Raw genomic sequence first — 26,496 nt, forward strand, 5'->3', positions numbered from 1 at the left:
CCATAGAGGGTGGGATCTACCTCACAGAATATACAAATAGTGTCAGCCATCTTTTATTGGAAGCTAAGCTAACAGGCTCTTGTTCTGTGGAGAAAGCTGAGTAGTAGCGGTTAGCATCCTCTTTTTCCCGGAGATGTCCGGCCGTCGAGATCGTCCAAAATGTCCGGGATTCGGCTTTTGCTTTCTGCAGTTGCCATTCATTGTTTACATGCACACCTTTTGTTTAAATTTAACTGAATTAATTCCGATTGGTGAATCTGAATGTAGTTTATATGAACGCTAAACAAGTGATCGGTTGATGTGCGTTTTAACATTGCTAAGAAGATTCCCGCTCCTCCGTGAGAGATATGAGACCAGTGCATCTCACAGGTGTCGCTCATCAGTAATCACGCCACCGGCCTCGCGTCGTTGTCCCGCGGCCCTCAGTCTCGTCCTGCTCGCCACAGTAAACATGATGAATGGCGACTGTAGAACGCAAAAGCCGAATCCCGGACATTTTGGGCGGTATCGAAATCCCGGGCAGACTCACGGAGACTCACTAGTAGCCTAGCCTTGTTGTTTAACTGCTCTCTTACCGGTAGGCGTAGCCTCGTTAGGCAGCGAAGCAAGTGCATTCTGGGAGTTGTTGTCTTTCATCCACATGAGCCACAAATCCATTTTCTGGCTTTTCTTAGTCTAGAAGGCTCCAAATTCAAAAATAATGTCACATTTCTACTACATAAATTACTCATTTTAAATACACATTCATCTTTACAGAGGTGAAGTATCCCTTTAATGCTTTGAATGCATTAGTCAGTCATGGCTAATTTATGCAGCGAGAACAGGTGTCTTCAAAAGGGTGGTTATAGAGAAAAAGCAAGGAATATTTGGCAGGTCACGTGATCTCATCTCAATATGGCGGCCTCATAATGAGGCGACCCTATCCATGTAAAATAAATGGCTGTCATCAGGCTACCGACATAACTGGAGTCTGGACTTTTTAATTACATATTCAAAAGTACTATTTTCTTATTTGTAAAACTTTTTTAATGAGGAAATTATTGAAGATAAGCATTATTAATAATAATGCTAAACAATATTGCATAGCCTTACTGAGCGGGGCATTCAGAAGGCAAAAAAGGGTTGCCAAACACTGCTGTAGTGTTTCTCACTTTGTGGCTATCTGAAAACAAGCAACTTTCGAACTGTTTGTTTTGAGTCGGAGCAAGATGAGGGCTTCACATTGAGACATGATTTTAACGGCCCACAACTTGAGAACTCTTACCCCTCAGTTTGGGGTCTGGGATTCATTGTTCCTTAATCCTCCTCCTCCCCCCACCTTCACATCACCCCTCTCTCTCTCTCTCTCTCTCTCTCTCTCTCTCTCTCTCTCTCTCTCTCTCTCTCTCTCTCTCTCTCTCTCTCTCTCTCTCTCTCTCTCTCTCTCTCTCTCTCTCTCTCTCTCTCTCTCTCTCTCTCTCTCTCGCTCTCTCTCTCTCCTTCTGCGGCCCCTGACCCTCCGTTTCTCTCCTTCTCTCCCTACTGCTATGGAAGCCAGATGAGAGCACGAATACCGTCCCACCCTACCCCCCTTCCCTTCTCACTTTTCTCGTCCCCCTCTCCCCCTCTTGTGTTTTTTTTCCACTCCCTAGGAGTAACAGAGATGGAGAGAGAGAGCGAAAGGAAAAAAGAGAAAGCTCCTGTATCCCATGAGCCCCCCAACATGCCATTGACGTGTATGTTCACAAGTTAGACTTGCGTAAACTCACCAGTGTTGGAGACTATCTAACTAAAAGTAACAAAGCAACTCATTTAAAGGTGATGTGTGTAATTTTTCATTGCTTAGTTTCTCCTATTCCGGATTAATATTGAGAGCCAATTATAAATAATGCATAATGGTGTGAGTTTGGGGTGGGACTATCTGTTTATTGACCAATGGCAGATGGGGGAGTGTTTGAGGAAACCTGTGTAAAAACAGTCATTAATTTTCCGTTTGGGGATTCCATTAGCGTTTTAATTTTATATGGTTATTTTGTCATCCAACATTAGAGTCTGAGAGTGTTAAGGAAATAAACAACCAAACAAAAAAGGTTCTCGGCCATGTATATGGAAATCTCTAAGCAGAATTTCATCATTTTGTGCAAGCATCTTTGAATCCAAGCAAACTGAGGCAATGATCATTTGCAATGTAGAATCTCTCTCTCTCTCTAGCAGTGTAGGAGGTCTGATTCATTTAACGAGTCAGTTGGTTCGAACGAGTCATTTTAATTAAACAGATTAGGAAACCGATTCATTTGAATTGGTTCTCAGTCATGCATGTGGTCGTTCTGTGCAGCGTTTCATTATTTTGCGCACACAGCCTTGAAACTGAGCAAAGTGAGGCAATGATCATTCGTGCTTTACTAGACTGTCTCACTCTATCTTTAAAATTGTTATAGGAGGTTGTGCATCATAAAATGCTCATTTGAATCAGTACTCAGTTGAGCTTTTTACATTTTTTTTCTATAGTGAAACGCATTGTTACACTTAAAAATTAAAAGTTCTTTATTGGCTTTGATGGTTCCATGAAAAATCCACGAAAACCTTTCCATTCCACAAACGTTTCTTTATTCTGGAAAAAGTTTCCTCAGATTGTTCAAATGTTCTTCACACTAAGAAAAAATAAAAGGTTCTTGTAACTGTTCACTGAAAGGAAATGGAACCAGAAATGGTTCTTCTATGGCAGTGTCTAAAAGTGTTTTATTTATACATTAAGTTTATTTGTTTAGTGTTTAATATAAACTAATTTGTATTAATTTTAGTGCTCTCAGATGATTTAAAATGTTTTTTTTTTGCTCCACACCTTTAGTTTTTAGAAGATATATGCATTGATGACATTATGTATATAAATGAACATCGTTAAACATATTTAATTAATTGCATATACATATTTAATTAATCACATATGTTAACGGTCTAACTTTAACAGTCCAGTGTTAATATATTACATTTGATGCTATCAACTAATTGATATCTGTATGGATTGCTCTTTTTAATAATATATTCTGATAATTGTATTTAAAATATATAACCCCCTTTATATCGCAGCTTGTGTATTTTCTCTCCCCCAAAACATAACTTGTAGTTATAGCTTGCCAAGACAGTTTTAAAGTAGCTTCCCCAATACTGAAGCTCACACTTCGAGATAGTAGGATAGAAAGATATGGGGCGTGAATGATGTTGTTGGGCTCAACAGCGTCCGGTAAGAGAGGGCTTGAGTCTCAGCGAGAGAAGCGAGTTGTTAACACACGAGTGTGTGAGAGTGTGTGTGTGTGTGTGTGTGTGTGTGTGCAGTGAAGGGGGATGGCTGCCTTGTTTGTAGCTTGTCAGCAATTGCCTGAGACAAGCTTCCCCTGCATGTGTGAAAGCTGCTTGGCTTGAATGCCTGGACCGTACCAAGTGGCGTCAAAAGCGAAGGGGGGGACGGAGGCGAGAAAAAACGATCAGACTGGAGACAATAGGCCCCTGAAGTGTTCCCCCCAAGTTGCTTTGATGTTGTCCTAGTGTCTAGATGCTGAAGGGGACCGGGGACTGCAGGGAAGAGCAGCCCTTTGTGTGGATGTGTGTGCACTTTTTGGGCCAGCACGGACAAAAGGGAGGGGTACAAAAGCCTGGAGAGAAATAAGAGAAGAAACAAATGATGAAAACCCAAATGATCCTGAACGTGTTTTTGTATGGCTGCTGTGTGTGAGAGGGCACACAGAAAGGGAGAAGAGCGAGAGAAATAGGAGGAGACGCTCATACACGGGGGCTGATAGAGTGACAGAGAAAGAGAGGGGGTGAGTATACAGTATCTTCTCCTTCAGCACCAGATCACTCTTTTTTTTAAATTCGCCTTTCTTACTTTATCTCTCTCTTTTGTTCGAGGGGGGTGGGTGTGCGAAAAACGAGTAGACCCAGAGTTGGTGCCGAAGTTGCGTGCTGCTATTATTGTGGTTATTCCTGGTTGGAGCGTCTACGTGAGCGTGGGTTAAAAACAATTACGCTCCGTTATTCTTAGTCCTTGAAAAGATATATGGATATGTGGAAAGAGCAGGGGGTGAAGGGGGGAGTGGATGGTTTGGAATGTGTCATTGGATAGTCTGGATGAGTTGCCCTCCATGCCAGTATAAACCTCTCCTCTCATTATTGTCTGGTTATTCAAGCAGTCCATGTGTGTGATGGCTGCAAAGCAACAAGAGCTTTTTTCTTTCTGTATGTGTCAGGATTGTCACTCTCGGCAGCGAGTGAATTGTGCAATGATTGGAGCCGTGTGTGTGTGTTTGGGGGCGGTTCTATTCTGCCTGGGGGGTTTCTCAGTCTGTGCCCTCCATGGTGGTAGCAGACTGCTTTTACACTACCAGCTGTTCCGAAAACCTGCAGTGATTTTCTCTTTCTTTCTGACCGTCTCTCACGCTAAAGGTTATCCAATTGTCACTGGTGTGAGATGCACATGCAATTTCTGTTGCTTTTTCATGTTTATAAACCAGTTGTTGGAAAAGTCAAAACAATTGTTTATTATTTTATTATTATTGTATTATTATTTAAGAGTTATGGGCACTACAGTGTCTTTTATTCCATAGGTTGCAGGATATATGTTCCCTTTACTTGCTTGTCAGAAGATTCTATTTATTCCTGTTCAAGAGATCAAGAGAAACATGGCTGATAACGGACATACTCATGTTCATTTTGCTGTGTAAAAATGTACAACATGCAGCAAATGGTTACAGATATACATAAATGTATATGACCAAAATTGCAAAGTTTACTCTCTGTAACTCAGGTTTCCTAGTTGTAATTCAAATTTGTTTCCTATTTACAATAATTTAGGCATCACGTGAAACACTATTTTTCATAAAGTTCCAAAGATTGTGGAAATTATTGAGTAATAAAGGCAGCAGGTCAGTAATTGATGACTAATATATAATTATAAAGAAGATAGTTTGGTAACCCTTTACAATAAGGTCTCATCTCTTAATGTTAGTTAATGTATTATAACATTACCGAACAATGAGCAATACCGTTTTTATTCATGTTTTTTAACTAAGTAAGAAAAAATTATTTGGTAAATAAAAACTCAGATCCATTAAATAATCCATTAAACCACTTGTAATTGAAATAATGTATTCGTAAATATTGAATTCAGCATTAACTATGTTTAATAAATGCTTTAGAAAAATTTGTCATTGTTATTTCTCGTTAACAAATGGAACCTTATTGTAAAATGTAAATAATGTTTTAACTCTAAATTCTGGTTGGCTGAGCCACGTTCAAACCCACTGTAAAATTGTGATAAACAAACAGTTGTGAATATTAATGTGCATTCTATATAAAGTTGAGGTGTTTTTTGCAACAGTAAATGGATAGATTTAAAACTATTTATTCAAAATGCATGTTGCTACTTCATGAAAGCATTACAAAACCTTTAAACTACAACTTAAATCTTTAAATTAAATCCCTATCCACTATGGCTTCAGTGGACCTTGTAATGTACGGTATGTATAAACAGCAACAGTTTTATAAATGATGTAATACTGAATAGTTTGTATTAAAATATTTACAGCAACAGTTTAATAGATTTTTATGATGTTTGAGATGGAACAGAGGAACATGAACATAGTGTTTTATTTGATGTGAATATAATGGTTATATGTCCCCTGGGTTTAATAGCAATTACACGCAAACTGAAAGTCAAGTGGAATAAAAATTACAGTGGTTTGCGAAAGCTCATTAATCATGTTTTAAAAGCATCACACATGCCAATTGAGAATGTAAATGTATCCTGCAGTTTTGACATGGCAGCTTCATTGTTTATTTATTTTTGTATTTTTTTGCGGTTGATGTCAGTCAGCTTGACAGCGAGAGGTCGTGACAGAGGGCATGAGAAAAGTAAAGAGCACAGGGTCAAATGTCGCCTTCATACCTCGCTCTATGATGATTTGAAATGGAGGTGTCCGAGACTTTGCCAAGTTGGACGTCTTTCGAACAATATTCCTGTCACACAAACCATTATCTTAATCATTATGTGCCTAAAACCATAGGCCACCAAATTCAAAAAGTCCGACGTGGAATATTTCAACTGCAGCCAATAAAGCAGATGAAAATGAGGCTGTGAGGGATAGAAGTCTGCTCAGAATGACATGCACTGGTTTAATCTGGTCCAGATAGTCTCCCGGCCTGGCTCAGCAGGTGTTCGTCTGGTTTAGCTGATCAGTCATTTGGTGTCCCAGCTAAACTAAGTTTAACAAGCACCTGTACACTCTAAAACCAGCTTGACTAGGCTGGGAGACCAGCTTAAACCAGCTTAGCTACTGTATTTCTATCCTTCACAACCTATTTTCGTTTGCTGCAAATGAAATCTGGCTGATGTTTGCGCTATAAAACCAAGGCCACCAAATACAATTTTCCGTTCAAACTCTGTTATGGAGTATTCCTACTTCTGGCCATAAAGGGGGTTGAAAACAAAGGCTGTGAGGGATAGAAGTCTGTTCAGGATGACATACGCTGGTTTAATCTGGTCTAGCTAGTCTCCTGGTCTGGCTCAGCAGGTGTTCATCTGGTTTAGCTGGTCAGCCATCTGGTGTCCAAGCCAAACCAAGTTTAACGAGCACCTCCTGAAAACACTTAAACCAGTCTAACTAGGCTGGGAAAGCTTAGATCAGAAAAACAACTTAGTTTTCAGTTTCAGCTGTAGTTCTATCCTTTTTTGTTTGCGTCAAATTAAATCTGTCTGCGCTATAATCCGACATGGCGAGATCCATCCACATGCCTTTCCAATAAATACCAAGAGTGTGCCAATGAGGGAGGTAGATTGCAGGGTTTGGACTGAGAAATGGAAGGAATAAGAGGCCTTGGAGATCTGCTACCGAAGGAGGAGAAGAAGAAATGGAGGGAGGGGTTGGGATTTGATCAGTAGGATGGAGAGATGTGCCTCCAGAGAGAGCACCAAAGGAAATAAATGGATTTATTCTTCACAGTTGTCAAATATCCAATGCATAAATTACGAGTGTGTTAAGGGGACGGCTAATAACTCACAGCAAACATAAAACACATTTAGTTAGATGACAGTTTAGTTAATTCTGGGATGCGCGTCTGCACGGTCATAATTGTTTCATTATTTCATTGGAGACAAGGCACATCTCGGTCAGCAGGGATTTTCGAGCCGTAAAAAAAAAAGAGAAAGATTCCCAATCTCTCTTTTGAAAAGCATTCCTCTTTTGAGCGCCCTTGCCTTCCGATGTATCCTCTGCTCTAATATCTTTCTGAATAGGTGGAAATGTGCGCGCTAGCCTTGTGTGCCTAGCCGCCGAGATGATTGCAAATTCATTTAGAGGTGCCTATCACACAAAGATGTGGGGATGGAGGGAGAGATGGAGGGGGTGGGGTGCAGAGAGATGATGCCTTGGGTTTTTTAAAGCACATTTGTATTCATGTCATGGAGGAGGAGAGCGCAGAGAACGAGAGAGGAGGCGGCTACCTTAGCGTGACAGACGTTAGGAGGAGGCTAGCCAGATTAGTATGACAGGCGCTAGCAGAATGCCAAACGCCTGGCTCAGGTCGAGTGCTGATGTCACAACCCGCCGTTCGCTGATGTAAAGTGGAGCAAATCCACTCGGAACACTGTGTCAGAACTCTGACGTAAATAATTCAATCGCAGCGGGGCGCTGTCACCGGCTAGCTGCGGCATTTGCACTTTGTTTATTTTCTGGCCTGAACTTGGCGATAATCATCAGTTATATAATAAAGCTCCTTTTTTGCTTGCGTAATAAATTTAAAGTAAAATGCTCGAAAACTACTATTGAGTAGCATCAATGGGCCACTTTACCGCAGCTAGCAGTCGCAGAAATGCATTGTGGGAGCATGTATGTTTTATCATGGACGTTGAGGGTGTTCAGAGTGTTCGGGTATTTGTGTATAAGCTCAGTATGAAAGATGGCAATGGAGATGTCATTTATTGTGGTTTGGAGGCTCTGGTCACAGCATCCTCATACTTCTAACGAGTATCTCTCTCTCTTTTTCTCTCTCTCTCTCTTTCTCAGCTCCCCCCACAGCCTCCTGTAAATCACAGCTTTCGCTACGCTCCACTAGTGACACAGGACATGCTCGCACACTCCAACGACCGATTACATCAGGCGCCTCACACACGCACATACACAGTGGAACCAAACTACTGATTTAAGGAAGAGAAAGCATCACGTCTCCGTCTTTTCCTCCCCGACTCTCTTACCTCTATGTTTCTTGAAGTCGTTCTCACTCATTTTCTCCTATCTCATTCTTGGTTTCTGTGGCTGTCTGCCTCTATTTTCCTTTCCTGTCTGTCTCGCTCTCTTTCTCCCTACTTTTTTGGTTTCATTCCCCCTCTTTGTCTGTCTCACTTTCCTTTCCTCCCTGTCTGTCTCGATTTCTTTCGCTCTCTTTCTCTTTTCCTACCATCTCCCTTTCATTTCCCCTCCATGTCTGTCTCACTTTCTTTCACCCTCACTATTTTCCTCTCTGTCTCTCTCTCATTTTCTCCCTGTCTGTCGCATTCTTGTTTTCCTTCTCTTTTTCCTCAGTCGGTCTCAATTTTTCTATACCGTCTCACTCTCATTTTCCTTACCTGTCTGTCTCACTTTCTTTCACCCTCTCTATTTTCCTTTTCTGTTTGTCTCACTCTTGTTTTCTTTCTTCATTCTTGCTTCTCTACCCTCTTTCCTATCTGTCTATCTTCCTGTCTTTTCTTTCCCATCCCACTGTCTTTTCCCTGTCAATTTCCATCCCTCTATACCTCTGTCTCTTTCTTCCTCCCATTCTTTTTCCCTATCTGCTCGTCTTACTCTCGTTTTCTGTCTTTCTCCCACTCCTTCTCCCTTCCCTGTCAGTCTCCCTTTTTATCTCCTTGTCTTTCTCCCTTTCTGCCCGTCTCACTCTCGTTCTCTCCCTCTCTCTTTTCCATCCCTGTCTCTCTGGCTCTGCCGCCCACACTGGGCTCATCATTGATGCGTTTAGCAGCACCGCTGAGCAAGAGACGCAGGCCATCGATTGGCTGCGTAATCGACATGGATTTTTGCCCAAAGTGGTGAAAAATATGCCATGGCTATAGCCAAGCAATTTCTCCAGGCTTCTCCAGCCAGGAAGGAAAAAGACCCCAGCAGCTCTATAATTGATATGGAGATCAATTTTCCTGCTTTGGACTGTACAGTCTTGCACTGACCGGCCCAGTCAACCGTGTGGCTTGTGGGTTCTGTCATGATGGAGGGCAGATGAAATGGTGGGAAGAGGATGAGGAGAGATGGAGAAGAGGGGGGCAAAATATCCTTGCACAATGTGGCCGATCACTATATATGCTGCTGTGTTCATGTTCCGGAGGTTTGGATGTTGAGAGACCAGTTTTTACTAGCATATAGCAAAATGCCAACCGACATGTGATCTGTAGGAAACTTTTCCTTCTTCTAAGCAAATACCAGGAGACGTTTGGATCACGTTCAAGCAGAAGTTCTTCTTTATTGCGCGTGGCTGCAATTCTTTCAAACAGTCTGAATCTAAACAGTATACATTGTAGTTATATACATTCCCAGGGGGAGGAGTCTTCTTATCCAGCAAAAACCGGTATGGCAGGTTCTCTAGATTGCTCTAGAGAACCCGAGCCAATCAGCTATTGTATTGCTAATCCAATCATCCTGACTTGATTGCTCAAACCTTAACATTATCATAGAGACAAAGGCACCGCTGTACCTTGAGCAAATGGCTCTGAAAGTAATTTGCAGAACTAAAGGTGAGAGAATTCAATGATTTGACTCATTTACAAGTCTGGCCGGAATCTACTGCTGGAAACTCAATAATCATCAGTTAAACCTAAAATGAAATAGATTCTTAAAATTTGTTATCCTTCAGTCCCCCGTTTGAGAGTTCTTTAAAACTCTCACATAATATACAAATTTAAACACTTAAAAGTTCATTCTTGTAACTGGTGTGAGTTACAGGCACATAGCAAGTTCAGTCTTGTAACTTTTGTAAGTTACAGGCACGTAGCTTCGGATCTGTGTAGTTCTTCTGTAATTGCATGCGGACACAGAAACAAACATGCAATTAGGGTTCGTGAACCTTTCAGTCATCTGGTGGAATTTTGCTGAAAGATCAAGAATGTCTTGTTGGATTTTGTTCAAGTTCTCTGTTGGATCCATTAAACCTGTGAGATGGGATTAACGCTCCAAAAGTTTCACCACCATGGTTGTGCACAAGTCAGTCCTGGAAAGCAGCCATGTTCTTTGTTTGTGGCAGAAGCTGAAGTTGCGTGTGCCATGCAACGTTCTTTCCAGCAAACAAGGCGTTCTTGACATATTCATTAGATCTAAGAATATGTTGTTTCTGGAGTCTACACTTTGCGCGATGTCCATGATGGTTAGTAGTGTGACAATCTTGATCATGTTCGATGGATGACTGAAGGTTCCACTGTTGGCATACGGAACGTATGTGAGTCTCTGCGTTGTGTATTTTTTTCTTTTTCTTTGTGATAGTTGGCTCAGCAGTGGATCGAGTCGTTTTCTGGAAGGTTGTGGCTTCATACACAGGTGAGGAGGTCAATGCATATGGGTCTCGGGACAGTCATCCAGTGGTATCTGCACAGAGGAAGAAAGAAAACAAAAGAGAAAAACGGCAACAGAGCAGTATTCGTTGTAAAGACTGGTTGTATCCTCTGTTCCATCTGAGTCTGCTATTTGTTGTTCCTTCTTTCCCTAATACTTAATTCATGAGACACCTATATGAACCAGTGAGGTAATGATGGACTAAGGGAGGGGAAGGCCTAAGAGGGAATCTTCACCCTGGGTTGGCCCCCGAAGCCTGTTGCGTTCAGTTCTTCCCAGGGCACCTCACTTGTCCGTGTGTCCTATCCTATCCCTGTAGATGGGGGAACAGTGTGACATGTTCATTTACAAGTTTTCCCTTCCCTGACACAATACTTCAGCTGCTGTAATCAACATCACTCGATGTGGTCTGTACCACTTAGGTTCTAACGGCTTGTTTCTTGAGCTGAACCATCAACAAAACAACTATTTTCAAACAAAATTTTCTATGGGAGTTTCTTTTACTTCCCTCGTAGGTGTGTATGTAAACGTAACACAATTGTGAGTCATTTCTCCTTCATCCTCTAACACAACTTCAGTCATTGCAGACATCATACATGAGGATGGGTTCGTAACTGGTGCACGCTGTAATACAATATTCGGAGCTGTGAGGGTCGTTAACCAATTTCTTTTGCTTGATTCATTAGTACCTTCATGAGGGCTTTTTACATTTACAGTCTGACCTAACACCATTACTGATGAAGCCTGTGCTGTAACTTAACATTTTAGGCTGTGAGTTTACTTAATCAGTGTCCCCCAAAGGAAAACTGTGACAGTCACTTTCCTTTTTGTGCTATTAAACAAAAACAAGTCTTTCATCTTTGTGGTAAGTTACTGGGGAAATTAAGCACTCACAGCCCAAATGGCTAACACCTCAACAAGTTGCCCCACGAGTTTAATGACGAGGGGAGCGGCTGCTTCAGAGTAGCAAACAGACTGAGTAAAAGCTGAGCAATATTGGTTACGTCTCTAAAATTCTTTTTGTTTTTTCTACATTCTTTCCCAAAATGTCCGTGCTTGCCACAGTAAGAACAAGTGGCTTCTCTAGGACTTTTGCGTTTCTTTGGCTTCTCTGAGTTGAACTTAACAGTAACTGCTGCAATTCTTACTCTCTCTCTGACATCAGAGTCTCTTTCCCAAGTGACTAAACTGTCCAGGTTGTCTTCCAGGGTTCTACTGGACCATGTTAATTCTAAGTAAGGCAATGCATTTTTATGTTCTGACAGAAGACCCTGAAACCATGTGCGAACTAGGGGACCATTATCACCTAGCACCTTCTCTGACGTGTCTGCAATTCCGCTGTAAGCTGCAGCGGACTGACAGAACCTTTCTGTGTACTCACAAACAGATTCACCTTTCTTCTGTACACAATTAGTGAGCTTTGACCAGTCCATGTGTGGTCCAACAATGTTCTTTAGAATTTTCAAGACACCTTCTCTCAACTCATCTTTACTGGCATGTAGCAGTTCAGAAGTAACAGCAGATTCAAAACTGTTGAATTCAGATTCAGTTAAAATTTGTGACATCAACTGTGTGACTTCTGTTACCGCCATGTCATATAGACGCATTTTGCTGATCAATGCCCTTCTAAATTCAGAAAAATTTGTGCGTGCTGGAGGTAAGCTCTGAGATATTCTCTCTATATCTTTAGGAGCTAACGTTGAAATGACTGCTTGTGGCTGCAGTACGGAGGTTGCAGATGGAACTGTGTCAACCCCTTTTACCTGAGGCTTTTGTCTAGCTACGCACACTTCAACTGCATTTACATCTGCATTGACATTGTCCTCTATACTATCAAAAGACTGTAGATCAGGATAGCTTTCATCTGACTGTTGGTCTTCTGAGTCACATTTGGTTGAGGCCGTGTTATGGCCCACCTTGTCTGTGAGACAGGACATTCGAGTATGCAATTGTTTGTTCTGTTCTTTTAACTTATCAATACAACGAGCTTGTTCTTGTACAATGGATAAGCTAAACTCTCTGTGACATAAGATAATACCTTTCACATTTTTCTTCCTGATACATGCACCCAACACCTTCTTGCATTCTTCAATTGACCAAACTTTGTCTGCATCAATGCCAAATTTCTTTGTTAAATTCAATCTGACTGGCTCAGTCACAATGGAGTCCATGTGCTCTGATAACAAAGACTTGAATTCACTATCTGTCCATAAAGGGGTAGTCAGTCTAGTACTTTTCCTAAACATTGTGAATTTCTGTTACCACACAAACAAACACTAAACTTCTCTCTACTGTCTTACAAACAGAGGGTACAATCTTATTAGCACATGACGCTAATCTTCTCTAGCTTACAAAGGACAGGCTTTCTCTAGCAAGAGGATACACACAAATCTTAACATGTAATGCTAACCTTCTCTGTGAAACAAAGGATAAACAAACTAACTAGCACGTAATGCTAATCTTCCCTGCCTGAGAACAGAGGATATCAAAATAAAAGAAATGAATCGTCTCTAGCAAACGTAGAGGGTAACAAAATATTAGCACGTAATGCTATTCTTCCCTGCCTGAAAAACAGAGGATAACTTTCATCTCTAAAAGACAACTTTAGAGGATAACTTAGTTAACAAAACTTGCAGTTGTTTCTTAACGCTTCTCTGACGGCGCAGAGGATCACACTTTTGTACTGGTATTGTAGGTTCTTTTGGATAGTCGCACTCACCAGACCTTGCTTTGTTCAGCTGGAAGTTTTGCTCTGGATTCCAAAAGATGCAGTCTGGAAAGCAGATCTTTGTTTGAGATTCAGTCTGGAACTCAGTCAGTTGAGATCTTTGTTGAGGATTCAGGTTGGAGGAAGCTGGAACTCAGTCAGATCTTTGTGAGTAGCTCTATCCGGGTCACAAGGCACCAAAACTGTAGGAAACTTTTCCTTCTTCTAAGCAAATACCAGGAGACGTTTGGATCACGTTCAAGCAGAAGTTCTTCTTTATTGCGCGTGGCTGCAATTCTTTCAAACAGTCTGAATCTAAACAGTATACATTGTAGTTATATACATTCCCAGGGGGAGGAGTCTTCTTATCCAGCAAAAACCGGTATGGCAGGTTCTCTAGATTGCTCTAGAGAACCCGAGCCAATCAGCTATTGTATTGCTAATCCAATCATCCTGACTTGATTGCTCAAACCTTAACATTATCATAGAGACAAAGGCACCGCTGTACCTTGAGCAAATGGCTCTGAAAGTAATTTGCAGAACTAAAGGTGAGAGAATTCAATGATTTGACTCATTTACAAGTCTGGCCGGAATCTACTGCTGGAAACTCAATAATCATCAGTTAAACCTAAAATGAAATAGATTCTTAAAATTTGTTATCCTTCATCGGCTAATGCTGGCAACACTCTTCGTCTGTCCCTGGTGTTCATACCTCTTTTCTCTCTTCTCTTCCTCCGTAATAACTTCACCATCTGTCTCTGAGACTGCAGAATCATTCAGGTCCAGTTTCAGGAGAAACAAACCTTGTCCTAACTATCTGCGTCTTGGCCATTAAGACCAGAGGCCCTCTGCTACAAGCCAGACATGCTGCATTGGTTGCCATCTTGGCTCAAGTCATGGCCACTCCACCTGGAGCCATTTTGGCTCCAGTTCCTGTAGTAAGACCAGAACATCTAAACATAAGCGCTCAAATCCAAAGGTCCAGGGTATTGCTACTCTGTGCTGTGCACCGATTGGCAGAGGGCTCCCTCATGGGCCAGTGACATCAGGCGATTGGTGGTGGAAAGCTGTCTTGGCTCCCGTCTCGGTGGTTAAACCTATGACAATTTTGGAACCTGTTTTGGAAACAACCAATGCCCTTTTGGATTTCGCTGTTGAACAGCACAAAATGCACAGTGATCGTTTACCCTTTAGATCCCCAATGTGTGTTTATTTGTGTATGTGTGGGTAAGAGCAGACTCATTTCAAAAATGAAAAACAGACTGAGGTTTCCTAGAAGGAAGAGAAATAAACTACTTTAGGCATGGTGAGGAAAAGGAGAGATCACTTAACTTCTAAGCAGATCGCCTGCCTGGACCGCCGGGTGAAAAGCGTTGTTGCCATGGTGTCGCTGGTTACACATATCCGCAGACAGTGTCTAATCATCAGCGATATGCCAACACCTCCACCTTCCCTACCCCCTGTATCTCTTCCTCCTCCTCTCTCTATTCTTCTCTGAATGTATCGTATATTCCTCTCTACCTTCCTTCCTAGATAGACAACATGAAATTAAAACTCTATCTTCCTTCTTAAAGTCCCCCTGTAATTAAAATCAAGCTTGTAATGTTGTTCATATGTCTGTGGTGTTTTAAATGCTTTAAGACAACTCATGAGTCAACACCATTGCTGAATATGTTCTCCTTAAAACTGCAGTGACAGTCTCAAAAACACGGTTTGAAATCGCTGGTGTTTCTGACGTCACAAACTACCTTGTAACCAATCACGTCAAGGTGTGATCGTCAACGAGTGGATCTCTGAGCCAGTGTGAGTGAGTGGAGGCAGGGCTAATTTACATATTCATAGAACCCCGTATACTAAATGAGGCAAGTGTGTAGAGTGGGTGTGTAGGGTATTCAAGCTTTTTTGAGGTATGAAGAAATTTGTTTTCAAGTAAAAAACTTTTAAATATGTAATTTTGGTGATCAAATATGAGTTTTTAGGGATACAATTATTGACTACAGGGGGACTTTAATAAATGGGGTGAAAATGACAATTATCGATTAGAGATTCCCTCTCCCCCTATTTTTTCTTCTGTACATCTCTTATTGGCTCCTCCTCTTCCTCCCCGCTCTTTAGCAGGATCCTCAACATCAGAGAGGGGCTCATCTTCTCAACAGATACTTGATTACAATCATCAGATTGCTTTAGAAGTATCAAACACTCATCGGAACATAATACATTAGAGTAAACAGAGGGACAGAGACTTGAATAATAAAAGGCTCCTCTCAAACAGAGGGTTTGTGTTATTGTAATAGAACAATATCCTTCTATAATCGTCACAGATTCAAGCTCAGCTTGTGGTTTTGTGTTTGGGGCTTGTGTTGACATACTCGAGTGCTTATGTCAAGGGTTTTTAGGGCTGATGCCATAAATTAACGTTTGTAGCTTTAGCTCAAACTTTAGTTTTGCTGCTAACATTGTTTACATTGCTATAGCATTTAGCAAGTTGTAATCTCAGCCTCAGATGTTCCTTGACTGTCTGCTTTTATATTACAAGGTAAAGAGGCAAGAGATGTAATCCCCATGATCTAATCTGATTGGCTGGCTGGCTGTATGAAACTTTCAGAGGTAAAAAAAAAAAAAACACTAAAATAACACAGGTTTGTCATTTTCACAAGGGACCAGGTTGCCAGGTTTGTTAGTATCTTAGCATCAAGTAAACTAGATCAGGCTGAGTCAAGTGTGTGGAATAATCAGGACTTTTTTTTTTTTTATGCACATAAATTATCTTTTGTGGCTCAGTGAGCGGTTCTTGGCCAGAACACGTTGAAAACTGAAGCAGACTTTTGCCAGTAGCCAGAAGGCTGGCTACGTACAACTATCAGGTGTGTTTTCTGGGTTTTTGTGGATTTTAGTGTCTCAACATTGTCTCAAACTACCCAAAAAGGACTGTCTATAAACAGTTTAAAATTCTTCCCTGTAGACAAAATGATCAAGTATTGCACTGTATTGGTGAGTCATTGTACATTTACAAAGGATCTCAGCCAGTTCACCTTCAAAATGAAAACATTTGCAGCTTCTTGTATTCACTTTAGTAGGATTCAGGGATTTATGGAGCTTCCCAGAACAGACGTTGTGAATGAAAAATTGTCAGTTGCGTTCACATTGAAGTGCAATTTCTGGTGTGTTCTTCAGTAAAGCAAAAACACTGATAGTCCCTGATAGTGTTTGGAGAGGTCATTACAGTATGTATCAGCAGAAACCTGTACATAGTTAATAAAGTGAGTGAAATGAACTCATAACTTGGCAACTAACTGCCATGCAGTACAGAAGAATACACACTGAGTGGCTTGTGAACATTGGTTTCGTTTACGTCGTTTCGGTTCAACCTGTGTGTCGGTCTTCTATCTTAAAGCGGCATTTTTACTTGCCGTGCTCAGCCACCATGCTTCTCCGGCGGTGACAGAAATCCAATTTCAGCACGTCTCTGGGAAAGAATCCCTCCGGCTGACGAGAACGATCGGAAGAGCTGGAGCGGTGGTCTCCATTTCCCCCTCGTCATCATCTTCCTCCTCCTCCTTTCTTGTCCCTCTATTTCAGAGTTCACATTTTTCCAGAAAAGTATAGTTGCTGTACTTTTGTTAGGCTGCTTATAAGAGAAATTCATTTTGAAGGGTTGAATAGTTTGTTCCTTTACATATTATCCGATTTCAGTTCTGTATTCAATGTGAATGGTGAGAAAGTATTTAAGTTTTAGGTTCAGTCCAATTGTGAATTTCTATGATAATTCAGACAAAGCCAAATGACAATTAAATCAGATAATTAGGAATATTATCAGTGTTATTTTAGTATTAAATATATTTTATTATCGGCTTTTAATTTTATGTTTTCACTTTTCACTTTAATTTTAGTTCTGTCAGGACCACTATCGTCCAATACGATTGACAATTAGCATATAGTTAGGATTGGCGGTATGGTTCTGTTCTGGGCGAGAACTCCCAGCGCATCCATGCAGCCTAGCATGGACAAGAGCAGGGAGAGCACAATAAACCCCCTTGGGGTAAACAGAACAGAACCAACATGAATGTATTGCAGATATAATTAATTCAAGATTTTAAAGTACAACATAATTTGAGAATTTATTCTGATTCAAGGGGAATCAGAGTGCCAAATCCTGACTGATGAGAGGAGGAGCTGGGGATGGAGGAGGGTAATTTGCTCCTGAGAAACGCGATAGCTGCTGATAATACTGAAGGAGCTTACATATGTATATATATACAGTGATAGGCGTCGTATTCCTATAGGTAGACGGGGATCAGCTGAGAGTCAGCTGACTAACATGACCTTCCAGAACTGATGCTACGCTTGATTTTAAGTTATTTTGTCAGTTTTATTAGTATTTATTTAAAAAAACAATAATTTAGCTTTATTTTTATTTCAGTTTTAGTACTTAAACATATTTTAACTTATTTTAGTTCTTTTCTAATTTTTGTTAAGTTTATATTTATATTTCCGTTTTATTTCAGTTACCAAACATTTTTTTTAATAGTTTTAATTTTGGGTTACGAAATAAACACTGAATATAAATGCAGTGTCCTATTTAGAATCCAGCGAGTAACAATTCTGGCCTCACGAAACACAAAATATACATAGCCAATCAGAAGATATTTTATGTTTTTTAAACCAATGAGATTTCACAGGGGGCGGGGCAAAACAAACTTTTGACAAAATGTACTATCACTTGTCACAGAGACAGTTGTTTAGGACAAAATCAAAGAAATTAAATGTTTGGTGCTTTATTGTGTCTTGTTAGGACGCAGGGTTAAACTAACTGATCTGAATTCAGACCACTATTAATGTGAACGCAAATGAAGTAAGGATAGTCTTTTCAGTGATGTTGCCGCAGCACCATGAGTTTGTTTTGCAGAAGGTCCCGAGTCAACACGCATATTCGCTCACACCCTCTGATTAGTCACAGCAGCAGGGAAACGACACTGCCAGCCATACGATTATTTATTTATCTATTTCCATAATTTTGCTGCTCTGCTGGGGGAGTCTTCCACTTCCTCTGGTATTTCAGAAAGCATCACTTTTCCTCTCCTCTCTTCAGTGCACAAAGAAATGCCGCACATTCGATACGCTTTGGATCTTAGAAATTTGATTCTGAGAGAGCGAAAGAGAGAGATGGGGGAGGGGGTAGATAGGTGGAGTGAACGAAAGAGAGAGAGAGTAAAAAGGATAAACATGTAAATTTTCATCTTTAAGTCAGTCGATTTTGTTATGTTTGTGTGTGTGTGCTTGTGTTGGGGGTTGAGGATGGGGTGAGACTTTGCAGAAGAGATGCTGTCTGTCTCTCTCTCTCTCTCTGTGTATGTGTGTGTGTGTGTGTGTGTGTGTGTGTGTGTGTGTCTTTCTCTCCCTTTGCGGTGCTCTGATGACAGAGGTGACTCATCAGGGGGCACACTGCTCACATCTACAGACAGAGAGAAAGAAGAAAGAAGGGATGGGGAGGGGAGAGAGAGAGAAATATGGGGATGATATAGAGAGAAGGCGAGAGAGTGATGAATTCAGAGCAGTCTTGCTTGACTGCTAGCGTTTATTGGCCCATGGAAGCTTCGGGAAAGATGCTAATGACACTTCTCCCGTGAATGAGAGACACCGTGTGTGTGTGTGTGTGTGTGTGTCTCGGTCGTGATTGCAACCCAACCCCCTTGATTTTAAGCACTTTGCTCCTGTAAATACACTTATGATCAGGGAGCCAGGCTCAGGAGTAAATAGAACGAATATAATAAATCGGAAATCTTTCTGCACTTCGTAAATACAATCATTCATTTCTACTTTTTTTGCATTTGATAGATGCTTTTATCTATGGGGACTTGCATTGAAGGTATACATTTTAGCTGTTCTTGCACTGCCTGGGAATCGAACCCATGACCTTGGTATTTCAATGGCATCATGCTCTACTGTTTTAGCTGAAGAAACGCAAGCATTTGTCAGACTATGACCAACACAAACGCTGTTTTAAAGGTAGGCATATAATGAACTCATTCATTTTAAGCCTTATAGGGATGCCCACCTGGAGGGCAAAGCAATGTTTCCTCCGCTGCCCGGCAGTTATTTTTGCCAGGTTTGTACTAAGTATTAACGAAGACACTGATATTAAAACACCAAATTCATTATATTAATTATGCATATACACAGGCAAGCAGAACAACATTCAGTGTATTCATATTCTGAGTTCATCTGTTTGCCTGTATGTAGCATCAACAATAAGGTGTATATTGAATTTTATCTTTTAATATCAGAGAAGATAATAATATACCTTTTTATATTCGTGGCTTGAAACGGATGGAAGAGTTTGATTGACAGTTCTATGGATGTTTTCCCCTCCACATCTCAGTGCCACATGCCAGTCACATGACTGAAAACTATGAATTGCAAATAGCTTAGTAAAAAATTACATCCAAGTAGGTGGACAACGTGAAAGAAAAGTATCAGTACTTAAAGATTTTTTTTTTTTTTTTTATTGACTGTTTGTATGTATGTTTGCGGGTAAAGAGTTTTACAATATACATTTTGTGGTCACACTAGCAAAATGTTCTGGGCAAAAAAAGGTCTATCATCCATTATCGTCATTAATAATAAGTTCACACAGAAATCACTTTCAAACCAAGCAACTTTCTGTTGGTCAACGTGGGGAATTTACCTGACCAACTTGAACACAAACATAATCTGTGTGGGGAACCTTTTCACCCTTCAGCAAAAGTCCCAGCCATATGGATTGCTATAGAAATATCTGGATTTCTGCTGTGAAATTTTATGGTAAATGTGACCAACTTTTGCTTAGCAACAAACTCGGTTTGTAAGGAGTGTTATCTGTATGATAAACAAACTTTCTACATTTGTAGACCTATATAGGCACTTTTGGTTTGATTTCAGTTTAATATAAGATGCCTCTCTTTAAAGGAATAGTTCAGCCAAAAAAATATATATATTGTCATCATTTACACATCATCATATTGTTACAAATCCGTATAACTTTATTACTTCCATGGAACACAAAAATATTCATGCTATATTGACCAGTCAACATTAAAGTAGTTCATATGATTCAAACAGACTATTTTTCATTATTATCAGAAATCTTTCAGAATTGCAAATGAGATTTTTGAGCTACGGCAAAGATTTTCAACGATTAACTATTGTGTGGCCGGTGATACAGGTTATGAATTGCAGAATACAGTCATGGTGCTTTTCTCCTATACTTTTCTTTTTATACATCATGGATGAAAGACTTGAGGTGAACTATTCCTTAAACCAGCTCTCCATGACGGTATTTCATCATAATGACATCATAACGTATGCATGCCATTCTTAGTTCTGATTCGCTCTGATCATTCGCCTTCTAGTGAGCTCATTCACAATGTTTCTAGAGCAAAACCCAATCCACATCCAGCCATCGTCTTGTTGAATATTCAGGCAGACAGTCAAGGAGAATAGATTTCTTCTCAATATAGCGTTTGCAGACAAATACCTTTAGGACTTGTCTCCCATGGCAACAGTGGTATTATCTCCTGTGTGTGTGTGTGTGTGTGTGTGTGTGTGTGTGTATTTGTGTGAAAAACGTCTTGGCTAGGCATTATACTCCGGCCAGGTCTTTAGAACTGCCATTCACCGGGTTCTTATTTTTCAGGCCAACTATACCTGTCGACGAGAAAACTTGTGTGTGTGTGTGGGTGGGTGATTCTTGATTATGCCAAGCTGAACACTGTATATCCTGTGCATCAGATGGAGAGCATGTGAGCAGTGTACATTAAGCACCGCTTGGAAACGTCTGTATTTTGTCCACGGTTTGTATAGTGCGAATACTCGCTGGCAGATTCACTATGAAGCGGTGTTACAGTAGTATGTGTGAGTGTGTGTGCCGTGATGCATGGCAGCAATGCTTATGCTCAGTCTAGCACGTCACACCAGCATCTGTGCAGCTGTACTGGTGACTGCTCCTCTGAGAGATCACATACAACACATACACAACTCCGTTCTGATTTCTACACAGCTTATCTACCACTTATTGGGCAGCAAATAAACTCAGTGTTAGTATGTATCCGGGGGCGTTTTCTCCGAGGAGGCAAACGACAGTACAACAATAGAACAAAGCGAATATTACGAAATATGAGCTCGAACAATGTCATATTTCAAAAGTAGCACCAAACTGAGACACTTGCAGATAAAGTTTCAGAGGGAGAGTGCGCATTTTACCTCCCTTGAGCTTAGTTGCAGTCTCATTAAAGGCAGTTTCCCCAAATATTACAATTCTGTCATCATTTATTCAACATCCTGTTGTTCCAAACCCGTATGACTTCTGTGGAACTCAAAAGAAGATATTTAGAAAAATGTCTTAAAGGGATACTTCAGCATTAAGCTTTGTATCAGTAGAAAACCTGTAGTATTTTCAAATTACCGTGCTTCCCTCCTGCATATCCCCCTGAGATGAGAGATTTATGTATTTTTTTGTCTGGAAAAAATCCTCCGATGATGCAAAAATCGTCATTCTTTTATTTAGAAGCTAAGCTAACAGGCTCTTGTTCTGTGGAGAAAGCTGAGTAGTAGGGGTTACCATCCTCTTTTTCCCGGACATGTCCGGCCGCCGAGATCGTCCAAAATGTCCGGGATTCGGCTTTTGCTTTCTGCAGTCACCATTCATTGTTTACATGCTCACCTTTTGTTTCAATCTAACTGAATTCATTCCGATTGGTGAATCTAAATATATTGGTATACGCTAAACAAGTGATCGGTTGATGTGCGTTTTAGCATTGCTAAGAAAATTCTCCGCTCCTCCTTGAGAGATACTGTAGCCTCGCGTTGTTCTCCCCCGGCCCTCAGTCTCGTCCTGCTTGCCACAGTAAACATAATGAATGACGACTGTAGAACCTAAAAGCCGGATCCCAGACATTTTGGGAGATCTCGAAATCCCGTGCAGACTAGTCACGGACTATTTTTACTATAAAGCAGCTCTCTAGTGTGTTCATGTTTTACCTCGCATCTGACCTCGACGGACTGAACAGAAAAAAAAAAGTAAAAGTAGAGAAATTAATGACAACATTTCTATGTCAAAGTAGGCAGAGCCTCAGAGCACACCTACCTAATACATAATCGCCATGGACTAATAGTGTAAAGGTGTTTACCAGCCGGAGAAAACTTTTCCCGGAAAGTTTGCTTTGGCAAGCAGTTTTGAACTCCCTGACCCTCCCTGAAACTATATACTGAGTCTGACTAAAACGGCGTCTTTTAAGTTTCGAGTCAACTATAGCCTAGCCTAGTTGTTTAACTGCGCTCTTACCGCTAGGCGTGGCTTGGGAGTGGCCTCGTAGGGCAGCGAAGCAAGTGCATTATGGGAGTTGTTGTCTTTCATCCACATGAGCCAAAAATACATTTTCTGGCTTTTCTCAGTCTAGAAGGCTCCAAATTCAAAAATAATTTCACATTTATACTACATAAATGACCCATCTTAAATACACATTCATATTTCCAGAGGTGAAGTATCCCTTTAAGACCTCGATCAAATACACGCAACTGGTGTTGCATAATTTCGAACAAAATCAAGCCAAAAGACAATTCTTTGGGAGTTCGTTTTGGGAGTTCAAAACTGCTTGCCAAACTTTCCGGAAAAGATTTCTCCGGCTGGTAAACACCTTTAAACTACCATTGGTCCATGGTGATTATGTAATAGGTAGGTGTGCTCTGAGGCTTGCCTACTTTGACATATACATTTTGTCCATTTTTTTTTTCTGTTCAGTCCGTCGAGGTCAGATGCGAGGTAAAACATGAACACACTGGAGAGCTGCTTTATAGTAAAAATAGTATATCACTGCAGAGGTATTTCGAAGTGAAGAAATAAAAAGAAGTTTGATGTGAGTAAATCCCATTTAGTGTTTTCTTTTTTCTTTTAATGAAACGAAAAATGGGGTCAAATGTTGTTTTTTGGACCCCATGGACTTTCATTGTATGGACAAAAAAAGTTATTCAAAATATAATCTTTTGTGTTCAACCGAAGAATGAAAGTCAAACAGGTTTGGATGATGTCTTAATCTGTCTCTCCAAGTATACGTTGTACATGTATACTTGAAATCACCTGTCTTTCCTAGCAAGTGGCCAGTTTTTAGTCTTTTGGGGTCTGTTAATCTGACTTCAGAAAAATTGGACAGTAACTATTTCAGTTTGCCTAAAGCATTTACCGTACATGACATTATAAAAAATTGAATTATTGCTTTAGTCCAATGAAATCAAACTTTTAATGTGCATATAAATGCACTTATTGAGACCCTAAAACATGCTGTGAATACAAGGGGTGTAATGGCGGAATACGTTTTAACAGTCCTCTACACGCCATTGGGATGTGTATATGTTTAATTTAGAGGGACATAAATAATCATAATCGCACAGGAACAGTCTTTCCATCCTCTAAAGACAAACAGCTTCAGGGTTTCAGCGACAGAGAGAGAGAGAGAGAGAGAGAAAGAGAGATAAAAGGTCATTGAATGGCATTTCAACATGGGCTCAGCCAGAGCACTAGCACCTTAAGGCTCTCTGTTTTATCTGATGGAGATTAGCAGTGTGTGTGGTGTCCTTTTTCTTCAATCAGCATTTGTGAAAATGCTTAGAAGAAATTGTGTAATTGTGTGTGAGAGAGACAGAATGATAAAAAGAAAGAGAGATTCAGAAGGGGAAGATGTAGTGCTGTGTGTTGATTTTGTTTTGGCGGAGATGAGGAAAATGTTTCCAGCAATGGCTGTTGAGGATTTTATTGTGTATTTGTGGGGGGGTTTATACCGGTAAGTGTAAATGTTTTGTCACTGTGTATGCTATAAAAATATAATTGTCATTTTTGTGCCTCTAGTATCATATAGGCCTAGAATTGTAGAAATTGTAAATTTACATTGAAAATGTAGTATTGAAGAAACAGTGATTGTTTTCAAACAGTTTTCCCAAATACTGCCCTTGCTCTCCATTGGTCAGTTAAACAGATAGCTCCGCCCCCCAACTCACCCCATTGGTTGAGCCAGTGTTGCTATGTTGGGCTGTCAGGCTCTTCAAACAAACAGAGACACATTAAATTACCTCATGTCTTAAAGCACATAACATTACAATAATAATAAACGTAAACAACTGGCAGAGCTCTGACTTGTACCACCTGACTGACAGCGCTGATAGTGTTATGGCTCCGGGTAGAACGTCACGGGTTGCCATCTTGTAAATATGGTTACGACATGGCTTGAACGCAGCATAAGCTTGTTGTTTTGGTTCAGAAGGAACTGTAAAAGGCGGCTGCCTTATTAAACGCGCTGACGACGTGTGATCTCTGGCGACGTGCGAACAGGGTGCACGGAGATATGGAAATACATATGTTGACAGGCTGGTAGGCCATCATTGCAATCATTGGACGAATATTTTTTGGTCCAGAGACTTCCACAGAAGATATATGTACATGTTTTAATATTTAGACCACTTCTTTTATTGATTGCTATCATGATGTGAAGAGAGTTTCAACTAGAATAACAAAAATTGTTTATGAAAAATATTGCCTACCTTTAAGTAAATGAGCCATGTTAACTATTTTTCCTACAAACCTTTTTTTTTTTTTTTTTACAGTGTATGTGGAAAATCTGCATAAATCTGTGACATTTTGTAGGGAATTAGATAAATATGTTAAATGGAGCTTGGAGTACTGCACCTTTAATTGTAGTGAAAAAGCAGATTAGCCAAAATGTTTCGTAAATGAACACACAGAATATGTAAAACTTTGCGAATGACACGAAGTCTGTGGAAATCTGCAGTGCTTTTGCAGAGTTCTGCGGGTTCAGGTTTGTGTGGACCTCCCAGTGACTACATTTAGTTGATAATGAGACATAGGGTATAAATAAAGACCTCATGCCTAGTTTAGTTCAGCTAAAGCAGCTTAGTTTACACCCGTCTCCTTTTTCTCTCCACGTACACACACACACTTTCCTGTCATTAGTCTCTCTGTCCTAACATGCATGTTTGCACGGATGCATGCGAATGCACACGCACACATTCTGTCATCACTCCGAGCACACACACACATATAGACACACACACTGTTCTGATGGTCCCCGAACACACACACACACACACCTTGGCTTGGATGAATAAAGGAAGACAAAGCATTTTTGAGAGCAGCTCAGTGCAGTATGGCAGTGCAATCAATATCGCTTCCACAGTAGCTAAAAAGCCCTCAGTTGTCTCCTTCTGTATTGGAGAATCAGCAGCCGTCATCAAAGACCCCCGCTTGTTCATTCCCTCTCTCCCTCTCTCTCTCTCTCTCTCTCTCTCTCTCTCTCTCTCTCTCTCTCACTCTCTTCAGCATTCCTCTCTCTTGATTTCTTCTGCTCAGTCACTCTCTCAAGAAAACGGAAAAGTAAATAATTTTTCCTCAGAAGTCGTTTAAACTCTGCAGGCTGTTGTGGTGCTGTCTGTTTTCCTCTATGCTAACAGAGAATAGTCAAAGTTGAGCTCTCCCACAGAGACGAGTCTCCGCTCAGAAATACACTTGAGTTGTTCTTCAATATTCCATTCAATATTATTCAATACTAGTGTTGAAATGACACACAATTCGATGAAAGAGCTCTTGTGTATCCACTGATTTACGTCAAAGTCCCTTTAAGGCTAGTCAGTTCACTCAACGGCCATCTTGGTAATGCCATCAGGCAGCTATTCTCTCTGTAGGCGTACCTATCTACAAGATTACGTTTCAATAGTTTATCAAATCAGCAATACAATCGGATACATTTATCTCACCATTGTTGTCAGATTTTTAAAAATTGTGAAAAACAGCTTTTCTGTGTTATTTGAGTTGTTGGCTTTTGATTAGCTTGGCATTCATGTAGCTTCTTTAGCTCAAACCACACTGTTAAGCTGTATGTTTCAGGCTGATTCACACTATAAATCTGAATATTCCGGGATGATTCAGTTAATTTGCATTCATAAAAATACTTTCCATAAAAAAAAGGGTTCTTTTAATTTTTCATTTGGTCACAATATTGAGTTTTATCACCTATCAGTGTAAACGCCCCTTAAAGGGATAGTTCACTCGCAAATGAAAATTCTGTCATTATCAAGCATGTTTGAGCTTCCATTGAACATATTTGATGGGCTTTGTGCTTGACCAATATTTATATGTGAATAAAAACCTAAAGTGATCATGTGACTTGGATTAAACGGCTCGATTCA

The 26,496-nt window shown here is 40.4% G+C and overlaps 1 protein-coding gene across 3 annotated transcripts in view; it reads left to right on the forward strand.

Annotated features, from left to right (window-relative positions):
- bcl9 (BCL9 transcription coactivator) overlaps positions 1-26,496 on the forward strand; it is a 111,805-nt gene that overhangs the window by 2,009 nt on the left and 83,300 nt on the right. For 2 of the 3 annotated variants that reach the window (XM_079616658.1, XM_079616659.1), the window contains exon 1: positions 3,464-3,797. The exons of the other annotated variant lie outside the window; for it this stretch is intronic. The gene's annotated coding sequence lies outside the window, so the exon portion shown is untranslated. Of the gene's footprint in view, positions 1-3,463; positions 3,798-26,496 lie in introns of those variants that run through there. 3 annotated transcript variants of the gene reach the window in all.

The sequence above is a fragment of the Phoxinus phoxinus genome (genome assembly GCF_949152265.1).
Source record: "Phoxinus phoxinus genome assembly, chromosome: 6".
In the NCBI taxonomy this organism is placed as follows: Eukaryota; Metazoa; Chordata; class Actinopteri; order Cypriniformes; family Leuciscidae; genus Phoxinus; species Phoxinus phoxinus.